We start from the raw sequence: 14,046 nt of genomic DNA on the forward strand, positions 1-14,046 counted from the left end.
AAAATGGTAGAATCCGGGCAAGTATCGGGAAAAGGTTGAATCCCTATGAGTATCAAAAAACTGCCCCGGCGAGTACTGCAAAAGGGTCGAATCTGTGTGAGTACCGAAAAATGGTAGAATATAGGCGAGTACCGGGAAATGTAGAATCCCTGTGAGTATCGAAAAATTGTTCACGCGAGTACCAGAAAAGGTAGAATCCGTGCGAGTATTGAAAAACTATCCCGGCAAGTACCGGAAAAGGGTCGAATTTGTTTGAATACCGAAAAATGGTAGAATCCGGGCGAGTATCAGGAAAAGGTAGAATCCCTACGAGTATCGACAAACTATCCCGGCGAGTACGGAAAAGGGTCGAATCTGTGTGAGTACCGTAAAATGGTAGAATCCGGGGGAGTACCGGGAAAAGGTCGAATCCCTGCGAGTATCCAAAAACTGTCCTGGCGAGTGCCGAAAAAGGGTCGAATCTTTGTGAGTACCGATAAAATGGTAGAATCCGGGCGAGTACCGACAAAAGGTAGAATCCCTACGAGTATCAAAAAACTGTCCCGGCAAGTACCGCAAAAGGGTCGAATCTGTGTCAGTACCAACAAAATGGTAGAATCCGGGCGAGTACCGGGAAAAGGAAGAATCCCTGCGTGAATCGAAAAACTATCCCGGCAAGTACCGGACAAGGGTCGAATCTGTTTGAATACCGAAAATTGGTAGAATCCGGGCAAGTACCGGGAAAGGGTGGAATCTGTGTGAGTACCAAAAAATGGTAGAATCCGGGCAAGTACCGGGAAAAGGTAGAACCCCTCCGAGTATCGAAAATTTGTCCCGGCGAGTACCGGAAAAGGGTCGAATCTGTGTGAGTACCGAAAAATAGTAGAATCCGGGCGAGTACCGGGAAAAGGTAGAATCCCTGCGAGTATCGAAAAACTGTCCCGGCTTGTACCGAAAAAGGGTTGAATCTGTGTGAGTACCGACAAAATGGAAGAATCCGGGCGAGTACAATGAAAAGGAAGAATCCCGATGAGTATTGAAAAACTTTTCAGGCGATTACTAGAAAAGGTAGAATCCGTGCGAGTATCGAAAAACTGTCCAGGCGAGTACCAGAAAAGGTAGAATCCGTGCGAGTATCGAAAAAACTATCCCGGCAAGTACCGGAAAAGGGTCGAATCTGTTTGAATACCAAAAAATGGTAGAATCCGGGCGAGTACCGAGAAAAGGTAGAATTCCTGCGAGTATCGAAAAACTATCGCGGCTAGTACCGGAAAAGGGTCGAATCTGTGTGAGTACCGAAAAATGGTAGAATCCGGGCGAGTACCGGGAAAAGGTAGAATCCCTACGAGTATCAAAAAACTGTCCCGACGAGTAGCAAAAGGGTCGAATCTGTGTAATTACCGACAAAATGGTCGAATCCGGGCGAGTACCGGGAAAAGGAAGAATCCCTGCGAGTATCGAAAAACTGTCCCGACGAGTACCGGAAAAGAGTCGAAACTGTTTGAATACTGTAAAATGGTAGAATCCAGGCGAGTATCGAAAAAGGAAGAGTCCCTACGAGTATCGAAAAACTGTCCTTCTGAGTACCAGAAAAGGTAGAATCCGTGCGAGTATCAAAAAACTGTCCCGGCAAGTACCGGAAAAGGGTCCAATCTGTTTAAATACCGAAAAATGGTAGAATCCGGGGGAGTACCGAAAAAAGTCAGAATCCCTAGGAGAATCGAAAAATTGTCCCGACGAGTACTGGAAAAGGGTCGAATTTATGTGAGTACCGAAAAATGGTAGAATCCAGGGGAGTACCGGGAAAAAGTCGAATGCCTGCGAGTATCGAAAAAACTGTCCCGGCGAGTACCGCAAAAGGGTCGAATCTATGTGAGCACCGACAAAATGGTAGAATACGACCGAGTACCGGGAAAAGGAAGAATCCTGCGAGTATCGAAAAACTGTCCTGTTGAGTACCGCAAAAGGGTCGAATTTGTGTGAGTACCGACAAAATGGTAGAATCCGGGAGAATAACGGGAAAAGGAAGAATCCCTGTGAGTATCGAAAAACTGTCCCGACGAGTAAAACAAAAGGGTCGTATCTGTGTGAGTACGGAAAAATAGTAGAATCCAGACGAGTATCAGGAAAAGGAAGAATCCCTGCGAGTATCGAAAAACTGTCCTGCTGAGTACCAGAAAAGGTAGAATCCGTGTGAGTATCGAAAAACTGTCCCAGCGAGTACCGAAAAAGGGTCGAATCTGTGTGAGTACCGAAAAATGGTAGAATCCGGGGGAGTACCAGGAAAAGGTCGAATCCCTGCGAGTATTGAAAAACTGTCCCAGCGAGTACCGACGAAATGGTAGAATCCGGGTAAGTACCGGGAAAAGGTAGAATCCCTGCGAGTATCGAAAAATTGTCCCGGTGAGTACCGCAAAAGGGTCAAATCTGTGTCAGTACCGAAAAATGGTAGAATCCGGGCGAGTACCGGGAAAAGGTCGAATCCCTGTGAGTATCGAAAAACTTTCCCGGCGGGTACCGAAAAATGGTCGAATCTGTTTGAATACCGGAAAATGGTAGATTCCGGGGGAGTACCGGGAAAAGTTAGAATCCCTGCGAGAATCGAAAACTTGTCCCAGGGAGTACCGGAAAAAGGTCGAATCTGTGTAAGTACCGAAAAATGGTAGAATCCGGGGGAGTACCGGGAAAAGTTAGAATCCCTACGAGAATCGAAAAATTGTCCCGGCGAGTACCGAAAAAGAGTCTAATCTGTGTGAGTACCGAAAAATGGAAGAATCCGGGGGAGTACCAGGAAAAGGTCGAATCCCTGCGAGTATCAAAAAACTGTCCCGGCGAGTACCAAAAAAGGGTCGAATCTGTGTGAGTACCGACGAAATGGTAGAATCCGGGAGAGTAACGGGAAAAGGAAGAATGCTTGTGAGTATCGAAAAACTGTCCCGACGAGTACCAGAAAAGGGTCCAATCTGTGTGAGTACGGAAAAATGGTAGAATCCGGGCGAGTATCAGGAAAAGGAAGAATCCCTGCGAGTATCGAAAAACTGTCCTGCTGAGTACCAGAAAAGGTAGAATCCGTGTGAGTATCGAAAAACTGTCCCGGTGAGTACCGAAAAAGGGTCGAATTTGTGTGAGTACCGAAAAATGGTAGAATCCAGGGGAGTACCAGGAAAAGGTCGAATCCCTGCGAGTATCGAAAAACTGTCCCGGCGAGTACCGAAAAAAGGTCAAATCTGTGTGAGTACCGACGAAATGGTAGAATCCGGGTAAGTACCAGGAAAAGGTAGAATCCTTGCGAGTATCGAAAAACTGTCCCGGCGGGTACCGCAAAAGGGTCGAATCTATGTGAGTACCGACAAAATGGTAGAATCCGGGCGAGTACCGGGAAAAAGAAGAATCCCTACGAGTATCAAAAAACTGTCCCGGCAAGTACCGAAAAAGGGTCGAATCTGTGTGAGTACCGAAAAATGGTAGAATCCGGGGGAGTACCGGGAAAAGGTAGAATCCCTGCGAGTATAGAAAAACTGTCCCGACAAGTACCGAAAAAGGGTCGAATCTGTGTGAGTACAGACAAAATGGTAGAATCCGGGCGACTACCGGGAAAAGGTAGAATCCCTGCGTGTATCGAAAAATTGTCCCGATGAGTACCGCAAAAGGGTCGAATCTGTGTCAGTACCGAAAAATGGTAGAATCCGGGCGAGTACCGGGAAAAGGTCGAATCCCTGCGAGTATCGAAAAACATTCCCGACGGGTACCGGAAAAAGGTCGAATCTGTTTGAATACCGAAAAATGGTAGAATCCGGGGGAGTACCGGGAAAAGGTCGAATCCCTACAAGTATCGAAAAACTGTCCCGACGAGTACAGAAAAAGGGTCGAATCTGTGTGAGTACCGATAATATGGTAGAATACGGGGGAGTACCGGGAAAAGGTAGAATCCCTGCTAGTATCGAATAACTGTCCCGGCAAGTACCGAAAAAGGGTTGAATCTGTGTGAGTACCGAAAAATGGTAGAATCCGGGGGAGTACCTGGAAAAGGAAGAATCCCTGCGAGTATCGAAAAACTGTCGCCGCAAGTACCGAAAAAGAGTTGAATCTGTGTGAGAGCCGACAAAATGGTAGAATCCGGGCGACTACCGGGAAAAGGTAGAATCCCTGCGTGTATCGAAAAATTGTCCAGTTGAGTACCGCAAAAGGGTCGAATCTGTGTCAGTACCGAAAAATGGTAGAATCCGGACGATTATCGGGAAAATGTCGAATCCCTGCGAGTATCGAAAAACTTTCCCGGCGAGTACCGGAAAATGGTCGAATCTGTTTGAATACTGAAAAATGGTAGAATCCGGGGGAGTACCGAGAAAAGTTAGAATCCCTGCGAGAATCGAAAAATTGTCCTGGCGAGTACCTAAAAAGTGTCGAATCTGTGTGAGTACCGACAAAATGGTAGAATTCGGGCGAGTACCGGGAAAAGGTAGAATGCCTGCGAGTATCGAAAAACTGTCCCGGCGAGTACCGCAAAGTGTCAAATCTGAGTGAGTACTGACAAAATGGTAGAATCCGGGCGAGTACCGGGAAAAGGAAGAATCCCTACGAGTATCGAAAAACTGTCCCGACGAGTACCGGAAAAGGGTCGAATCTGTTTGAATACCGAAAAATGGTAGAATCCGGGCGAGTACAGGGAAAAGGTAGAATCTTAACGAGTATCGAGAAACGGTCCCGACGAGTTCCGGAAAAGCGTCGAATCTGTCTGAGTACCGAAAAATTGTAGAATCCAGGCGAGTACCGGGAAAAGGTAGAATCCCTTCAAGTATCGAAAAACTGTCCCGACGAGTACCGGAGAAGGGTCGAATCTGTTTGAAAAACGAAAAAGGGTAGAATTCGGGCGAGTACTGAGAAAAGTGAGAATCCGTGCAAGAATCGAAAAGTTGTCAAGGCGAGTACCAGAAAATGTAGAATCTGTGCAAGTATCAAAAAACTTTCCAGGCGAGTACCAGAAAATGTAGAATCTGTGCGAGTATCGAAAAAAATTCCCGGCAAGTACCGGAAAAGCGTCGAATCTGTTTGAATACAGAAAAATTGTAGAATCCGGGCGAGTACCGGTGAAAGGAAGAATACCTACGAGTATCGATAAACTGTCCATGCGAGTACCAGAAAAGGTAGAATCCGTGCGAGTATTGAAAAACTATCCCAGCAAGTACCGGAAAAGGGTCCAAATTGTTTGAATACTGAAAATTGGTAGAATCCGGGCGAGTACCGGGAAAAGGTAGAATCCCTGCGAGTATCGAAAAACTGTCCCGGCGAGTACCGCAAAAGAGTCGAATCTGTTTGAAAAACGAAAAAGGGTAGAATTCGGGCGAGTACTGAGAAAAGTGAGAATCCGTGCAAGAATCGAAAAGTTGTCAAGGCGAGTACCAGAAAATGTAGAATCTGTGCGAGTATCAAAAAACTTTCCAGGCGAGTACCAGAAAATGTAGAATATGTGCGAGTATCGAAAAAAATTCCCGGCAAGTACCGGAAAAACGTCGAATCTGTTTGAATACCGAAAAATTGTAGAATCCGGGCGAGTACCGGTGAAAGGAAGAATACCTGCGAGTATCGATAAACTGTCCATGCGAGTACCAGAAAAGGTAGAATCCGTGCGAGTATTGAAAAACTATCCCAGCAAGTACCGGAAAAGGGTCCAAATTGTTTGAATACTGAAAATTGGTAGAATCCAGACGAGTACCGGGAAAAGGTAGAATCCCTGGGAGTATCGAAAAACTGTCCCGGCGAGTAGCAAAAGGGTCGAATCTGTGTAATTACCGACAAAATGGTCGAATCCGAGCGAGTACCGGGAAAAGGAAGAATCCCTGCGAGTATCGAAAAACTGTCCCGACGAGTACCGGAAAAGAGTCGAATCTGTTTTAATACTGAGAAATGGTAGAATCCAGGCGAGTATCGAAAAACTGTCTTGCTGAGTACCAGAAAAGGTAGAATCCGTGCGAGTATCGAAAAACTGTCCCGGCAAGTACCGGAAAAGGGTCCATTCTGTTTAAATACCGAAAAATGGTAGAATCCGGGGGAGTACCGAAAAAAGTTAGAATCCCTACGAGAATCGAAAAATTGTCCCGACGAGTACCGGAAAAGGGTCGAATCTATGTGAGTACATAAAAATGGTAGAATCCAGGGGAGTACCGGGAAAAGGTCGAATGCCTGCGAGTATCGAAAAACTGTCCCGACGAGTACCGCAAAAGGGTCGAATCTATGTGAGCACCGACAAAATGGTAGAATTCGACCGAGTACCGGGAAAAGGAAGAATCCCTGCAAGTATCGAAAAACTGTCCTGCTGAGTACAGCAAAAGGGTCAAATTTGTGTGAGTACCGACAAAATGGTAGAATCCGGGAGAGTAACTGGAAAAGGAAGAATCCCTGTGAGTATCGAAAAACTGTCCCGGCGAGTACCAGAAAAGGGTCGAATCTGTGTCAGTACGGAAAAATGGTTGAATCCGGGCGAGTATCAGGAAAAGGAAGAATCCCTGCGAGTATCGAAAAACTGTCCTGCTGAGTACCAGAAAAGGAAGAATCCTTGTGAGTATCGAAAAACTGTCCCAGCGAGTACCGAAAAAGGGTCGAATCTGTGTGAGTACCGAAAAATGGTAGAATCCGGGCGAGTATTGGGAAAACGAAGAATCCATGCGAGTATCGAAAAACTGTCCTGCTGAGTACCAGAAAAGGTAGAATCCGTGTGAGTATCGAAAAACTGTCCAGGCGAGTACCGAAAAAGGGTCGAATCTGTGTGAGTACCGAAAAATGGTAGAATCCGAGGGAGTACCAGGAAAAGCTCGAATCCCTGCGAGTATCGAAAAACTGTCCCGGCGAGTACCGAAAAAAGGTCCAATCTGTGTGAGTACCAACGAAATGGTAGAATTCGGGTAAGTACCGGGAAAAGTTAGAATCCCTGCGAGTATCGAAAAGCTGTCCCGGCGGGTACCGAAAAAGGGTCGAATCTGTGTGAGTACCGAAAAATGGTAGAATCCGAGGGAGTACCAGGAAAAGCTCGAATCCCTGCGAGTATCGAAAAACTGTCCCAGCGAGTACCGAAAAAAGGTCCAATCTGTGTGAGTACCAACGAAATGGTAGAATTCGGGTAAGTACCGGGAAAAGTTAGAATCCCTGCGAGTATCGAAAAGCTGTCCCGGCGGGTACCGCAAAAGGGTCGAATCTATGTGAGTACCGACAAAATGGTAGAATCCGGGCGACTACCGGGAAAAAGAAGAATCTCTACGAGTATCAAAAAACTGTCCCGGCAAGTACCGGAAAAGGGTCGAATCTGTGTGAGTACCGAAAAATGGTAGAATCCAGGGGAGTACCGGGAAAAGGTAGAATCCCTGCGAGTATAGAAAAATTGCCCCGGCAAGTACCGAAAAAGGGTCGAATCTGTGTGAGTACCGACAAAATGGTAGAATCCGGGCCACTACCGGGAAAAGGTAGAATCCCTGCGTGTATCGAAAAATTGTCCCGGTGAGTACCGCAAAAGGGTCGAATCTGTGTCAGTACCGAAAAATGGTAGAATCCGGGCGAGTACCGGGAAAAGGTCGAATCCCTGCGAGTATCGATCAACTTTCCCGGCGGGTACCAAAAAATGGTCGAATCTGTTTGAATACCGAAAAATGGTAGAATCCGGGGGAGTACCGGGAAAAGGTCGAATCCCTACAAGTATCGAAAAACTGTCCCGACGAGTACAGAAAAAGGGTCGAATCTCTGTGAGTACCGATAATATGGTAGAATACGGGAGAGTACTGGGAAAAGGTAGAATCCCTGCGTGTATCGAATAACTGTCCCAGCAAGTACCGAAAAATGGTCGAATCTGTGTGAGTACCGAAATATGGTCGAATCCGGGAGACTACCGAGAAAAGGTAGAATCCCTGCGTGTATCGAAAAATTGTCCCGTTGAGTACCGCAAAAGGGTCGAATCTGTGTTAGTACCGAAAAATGGTAGAATCCGGGCGAGTACCGGGAAAAGGTCGAATCCCTGCGAGTATCGAAAAACTTTCCCGGTGAGTACCGAAAAATGGTCGAATCTGTTTGAATACTGAAAAATGGTAGAATCCGGGGGAGTACCGGGAAAAGTTAGAGTCCCTCTAAGAATCGAAAAATTATCCTGGCGAGTACCTAAAAAGTGTCGAATCTGTGTGAATACCGACAAAATGGTTGAATTCGGGCGAGTACCGGGAAAAGGTAGAACCCATGCGAGTATCGAAAAACTGTCCCGGCGAGTACCGCAAAAGGGTCAAATCTGAGTGAGTACCGACAAAATAGTAGAATCCGGGCGAGTACCGGGAAAATGAAGAATCCCTGTGAGTATCGAAAAACTTTCCCGGCGAGTACCGGAAAAGGGTCGAATCTATGTGAGTACCGAAAAATGGTAGAATCCGGGCGAGTACTGAGAAAAGTGAGAATCCGTGCAAGAATCGAAAAGTTGTCCAGGCAAGTACCAGAAAATGTAGAATCTGTGTGAGTATCAAAAAACTTTCCAGGCGAGTACCAGAAAAGGTAGAATCCGTGCGAGTATCGAAAAAAATTCCCGGCAAGTACCGGAAAAGCGTCGAATCTGTTTGAATACCGAAAAATTGTAGAATCCGGGGGAGTACCGGGAAAAGGTCGAATCCCTACAAGTATCGAAAAACTGTCCCGACGAGTACAGAAAAAGGGTCGAATCTCTGTGAGTACCGATAATATGGTAGAATACGGGAGAGTACTGGGAAAAGGTAGAATCCCTGCGTGTATCGAATAACTGTCCCAGCAAGTACCGAAAAATGGTCGAATCTGTGTGAGTACCGAAATATGGTCGAATCCGGGAGACTACCGAGAAAAGGTAGAATCCCTGCGTGTATCGAAAAATTGTCCCGTTGAGTACCGCAAAAGGGTCGAATCTGTGTTAGTACCGAAAAATGGTAGAATCCGGGCGAATACCGGGAAAAGGTCGAATCCCTGCGAGTATCGAAAAACTTTCCCGGTGAGTACCGGAAAATGGTCGAATCTGTTTGAATACTGAAAAATGGTAGAATCCGGGGGAGTACTGGGAAAAGTTAGAGTCCCTCTAAGAATCGAAAAATTATCCTGGCGAGTACCTAAAAAGTGTCGAATCTGTGTGAATACCGACAAAATGGTTGAATTCGGGCGAGTACCGGGAAAAGGTAGAACCCCTGCGAGTATCGAAAAACTGTCCCGGCGAGTACCGCAAAAGGGTCAAATCTGAGTGAGTACCGACAAAATAGTAGAATCCGGGCGAGTACCGGGAAAATGAAGAATCCCTGTGAGTATCGAAAAACTTTCCCGGCGAGTACCGGAAAAGGGTCGAATCTATGTGAGTACCGAAAAATGGTAGAATCCGGGCGAGTACTGAGAAAAGTGAGAATCCGTGCAAGAATCGAAAAGTTGTCCAGGCAAGTACCAGAAAATGTAGAATCTGTGTGAGTATCAAAAAACTTTCCAGGCGAGTACCAGAAAAGGTAGAATCCGTGCGAGTATCGAAAAAAATTCCCGGCAAGTACCGGAAAAGCGTCGAATCTGTTTGAATACCGAAAAATTGTAGAATCCGGGGGAGTACCGGGAAAAGGTCGAATCCCTACAAGTATCGAAAAACTGTCCCGACGAGTACAGAAAAAGGGTCGAATCTCTGTGAGTACCGATAATATGGTAGAATACGGGAGAGTACTGGGAAAAGGTAGAATCCCTGCGTGTATCGAATAACTGTCCCAGCAAGTACCGAAAAATGGTCGAATCTGTGTGAGTACCGAAATATGGTCGAATCCGGGAGACTACCGAGAAAAGGTAGAATCCCTGCGTGTATCGAAAAATTGTCCCGTTGAGTACCGCAAAAGGGTCGAATCTGTGTTAGTACCGAAAAATGGTAGAATCCGGGCGAATACCGGGAAAAGGTCGAATCCCTGCGAGTATCGAAAAACTTTCCCGGTGAGTACCGGAAAATGGTCGAATCTGTTTGAATACTGAAAAATGGTAGAATCCGGGGGAGTACTGGGAAAAGTTAGAGTCCCTCTAAGAATCGAAAAATTATCCTGGCGAGTACCTAAAAAGTGTCGAATCTGTGTGAATACCGACAAAATGGTTGAATTCGGGCGAGTACCGGGAAAAGGTAGAACCCATGCGAGTATCGAAAAACTGTCCCGGCGAGTACCGCAAAAGGGTCAAATCTGAGTGAGTACCGACAAAATAGTAGAATCCGGGCGAGTACCGGGAAAATGAAGAATCCCTGTGAGTATCGAAAAACTTTCCCGGCGAGTACCGGAAAAGGGTCGAATCTATGTGAGTACCGAAAAATGGTAGAATCCGGGCGAGTACTGAGAAAAGTGAGAATCCGTGCAAGAATCGAAAAGTTGTCCAGGCAAGTACCAGAAAATGTAGAATCTGTGTGAGTATCAAAAAACTTTCCAGGCGAGTACCAGAAAAGGTAGAATCCGTGCGAGTATCGAAAAAAATTCCCGGCAAGTACCGGAAAAGCGTCGAATCTGTTTGAATACCGAAAAATTGTAGAATCCGGGGGAGTACCGGGAAAAGGTCGAATCCCTACAAGTATCGAAAAACTGTCCCGACGAGTACAGAAAAAGGGTCGAATCTCTGTGAGTACCGATAATATGGTAGAATACGGGAGAGTACTGGGAAAAGGTAGAATCCCTGCGTGTATCGAATAACTGTCCCAGCAAGTACCGAAAAATGGTCGAATCTGTGTGAGTACCGAAATATGGTCGAATCCGGGAGACTACCGAGAAAAGGTAGAATCCCTGCGTGTATCGAAAAATTGTCCCGTTGAGTACCGCAAAAGGGTCGAATCTGTGTTAGTACCGAAAAATGGTAGAATCCGGGCGAATACCGGGAAAAGGTCGAATCCCTGCGAGTATCGAAAAACTTTCCCGGTGAGTACCGGAAAATGGTCGAATCTGTTTGAATACTGAAAAATGGTAGAATCCGGGGGAGTACTGGGAAAAGTTAGAGTCCCTCTAAGAATCGAAAAATTATCCTGGCGAGTACCTAAAAAGTGTCGAATCTGTGTGAATACCGACAAAATGGTTGAATTCGGGCGAGTACCGGGAAAAGGTAGAACCCCTGCGAGTATCGAAAAACTGTCCCGGCGAGTACCGCAAAAGGGTCAAATCTGAGTGAGTACCGACAAAATAGTAGAATCCGGGCGAGTACCGGGAAAAGAAAGAATCCCTACAAGTATCGAAAAACTGTCCCGACGAGTACCGCAAAAGGGTCAAATCTGAGTGAGTACCGACAAAATAGTAGAATCCGGGCGAGTACCGGGAAAATGAAGAATCCCTATGAGTATCGAAAAACTTTCCCGGCGAGTACCGGAAAAGGGTCGAATCTATGTGAGTACCGAAAAATGGTAGAATCCGGGCGAGTATTGAGAAAAGTGAGAATCCGTGCAAGAATCGAAAAGTTGTCCAGGCAAGTACCAGAAAATGTAGAATCTGTGTGAGTATCAAAAAACTTTCCAGGCGAGTACTAGAAAAGGTAGAATCCGTGCGAGTATCGAAAAAAATTCCCGGCAAGTACCGGAAAAGCGTCGAATCTGTTTGAATACCGAAAAATTGTAAAATCCGGGCGAGTACCGGTGAAAGGAAGAATACCTACGAGTATCGATAAACTGTCCAGGCGAGTATCAGAAAAGGTAGAATCCGTGCGAGTATCGAAAAACTATCCCAGCAAGTACCGGAAAAGGGTCCAAATTGTTTGAATACTGAAAAATGGTAGAATCCGGGTGAGTACCGGGAAAAGGTAGAATCCCTGCGAGTATCGAGAAACTGTCCCTGCGAGTTCGGGAAAAGGGTCAAATCTGTGTGAGTACCGAAAAATGGTAGAATCCGGGTGAGTACTGAGAAAACTGAGAATCCATGCAAGAATCGAAAAGTTGTCAAGGCGAGTACCAGAAAATGTAGAATCTGTGCAAGTATCAAAAAACTGTCCAGGCGAGCACCAGAAAAGGTGGAATCCGTGCGAGCATCGAAAAAAATTCCCGGCAAGTACCGAAAAAGCTTCGAATCTGTTTGAATATCGAAAAATTATAGAATCCGGGCGAGTACCGGGAAAAGGAAGAATAACTACGAGTATCGATAAACTGTCCAGGCGAGTACCAGAAAAGGTAGAATCCGTGCGAGTATCGAAAAACTATCCCAGCAAGTACCGAAAAATGGTCCAAACTGTTTGAATACTAAAAAATGGTAGAATCCGGGCGAGTACCGGGAAAAGGTAGAATCCCTGCGAGTATCGAAAAACTGTCCCGGCGAGTACCGGAAAAGGGTCGAATCTGTGTGAGTACCGAAAAATGGTACAATCAGGGGAAGCAATGGGAAAAGGTCGAATCCCTGCGAGTATCGAAAAACTGTCCCGGCGAGTACCGAAAAAGTGTCGAATCTGTGTGAGAACCGACAAAATGGTAGAATCTGGGTGAGTACCGGGAACATGTAGAATTCCTGCAAGTATCGAAAAACTGTCCCGGCAAGTACCGTAAAAGGGTCGAATTTGTGTGAGTACCAACAAAATGGTGGAATCCGGGCGAGTACCGGGAAAAGGAAGAATCCCTGCAAGCATCGAAAAACTGTCCAGGCGAGTACCAGAAAAGGTAGAATCTGTGAGAGTGTCGAAAAACTGTCCCGGCAAGTACCGGAAAAAGGTCGAATCTTTTTCAGTACCGAAAAATGGTAGGATCCAGGCAAGTACCGGGAAAGTTAGAATCCCTGCGAGTATCGAAAAACGTTCCAGACGAGTACCAAAAAATGTAGAATCCGTGTGAGTATCGATAAACTGTCTAGGCTGGTACAAGAAAAGATAGAATCCGTGCGAGTATCGAATAACTGTCCCGGCAAGTACCAAAAAAGGGTCGAATCTATGTGAGTACCGAAAAATGGTAGAATACGGGGGAGTACCGGGAAAAGGTAGAATCCCTGCGAGTATCGAAAAACTGTCCCGGCAAGTACCGAAAAAGGGTCGAATCTGTGTGAGTACCGACAAAATGGAAGAATCCGGGTGACTACCGGGAAAAGGTAGAATCCCTGCGTGTATCGAAAAATTGTCCCGGTGAGTACCGGAAAAGGGTCGATTCTGTGTCAGTACCGAAAAATGGTAGAATCCAGGCGAGTACCGGGAAAAGGTCGAATCCCTGCGAGTACCGGAAAAGGGTCGAATCTGTTTGAATACCGAAAAATGGTAGAATCCGGGGGAGTACCGGGAAAAGGTAGAATCCCTGCGAGTATCGAAAAACTGTCCCAGCGAGTACCGCAAAAGGGTGAAATCGGAGTGAGTACCGACAAAATAGTAGAATCCGGGCGAGTACCGGAAAAGGGTCGAATCTGTGTGAGTACCGAAAAATGGTAGAATCCGGGCGAGTAGTGAGAAAAGTGAGAATCGGTGCAAGAATCGTAAAGTTGTCCAAGCGAGTACCAGAAAATGTAGAATCTGCGCGAGTATCAAAAAACTGTCCAAGCGAGTACCAGAAAAGGTAGAATCCGTGCGAGTATCGAAAAAAATTCCCGGAAAGTACCAGAAAAGCATCGAATCTGTTTGAATACCGAAAAATTGAAAAATTCGGGCGAGTACCGGGAAAAGGAAGAATACCTACGAGTATCGATAAACTGTCCAGGCGAATACCAGAAAATGTAGAATCCGTGAGAGTATCGAAAAACTATCCCAGCAAGTACCGAAAAAGGGTCCAAATTGTTTGAATACTGAAAAATGGAAGAATCCGAGCGAGTACCGGGAAAAGGTAGAATCCCTGCGAGTATCGAAAAACTGTCCCGGCGAGTACCGGAAAAGGGTCGAATCTGTGTCAGTACCAATAAATGGTAGAATCCGGGCGAGTACCGGGAAAAGGTCGAATCCCTGCTAGTATCGATCAACTTTCCCGGCGACTACCGAAAAAGGGGCGAATCTGTGTGAGTACCAACAAATTGGTAGAATCCGGGCGAGTACCGGGAAAAGGAAGAATCCCTGCGAGCATCGAAAAACTGTCTCGACGAGTACCGGAAAAGGGTCGAGTGTCGAAAGACTCTCCCGACGAGTTCCGGAAAAGGGTCGAAT

Source organism: Vitis vinifera, chromosome 13 (genome assembly GCF_030704535.1).
Source record: "Vitis vinifera cultivar Pinot Noir 40024 chromosome 13, ASM3070453v1".
Lineage (NCBI taxonomy): Eukaryota > Viridiplantae > Streptophyta > Magnoliopsida > Vitales > Vitaceae > Vitis > Vitis vinifera.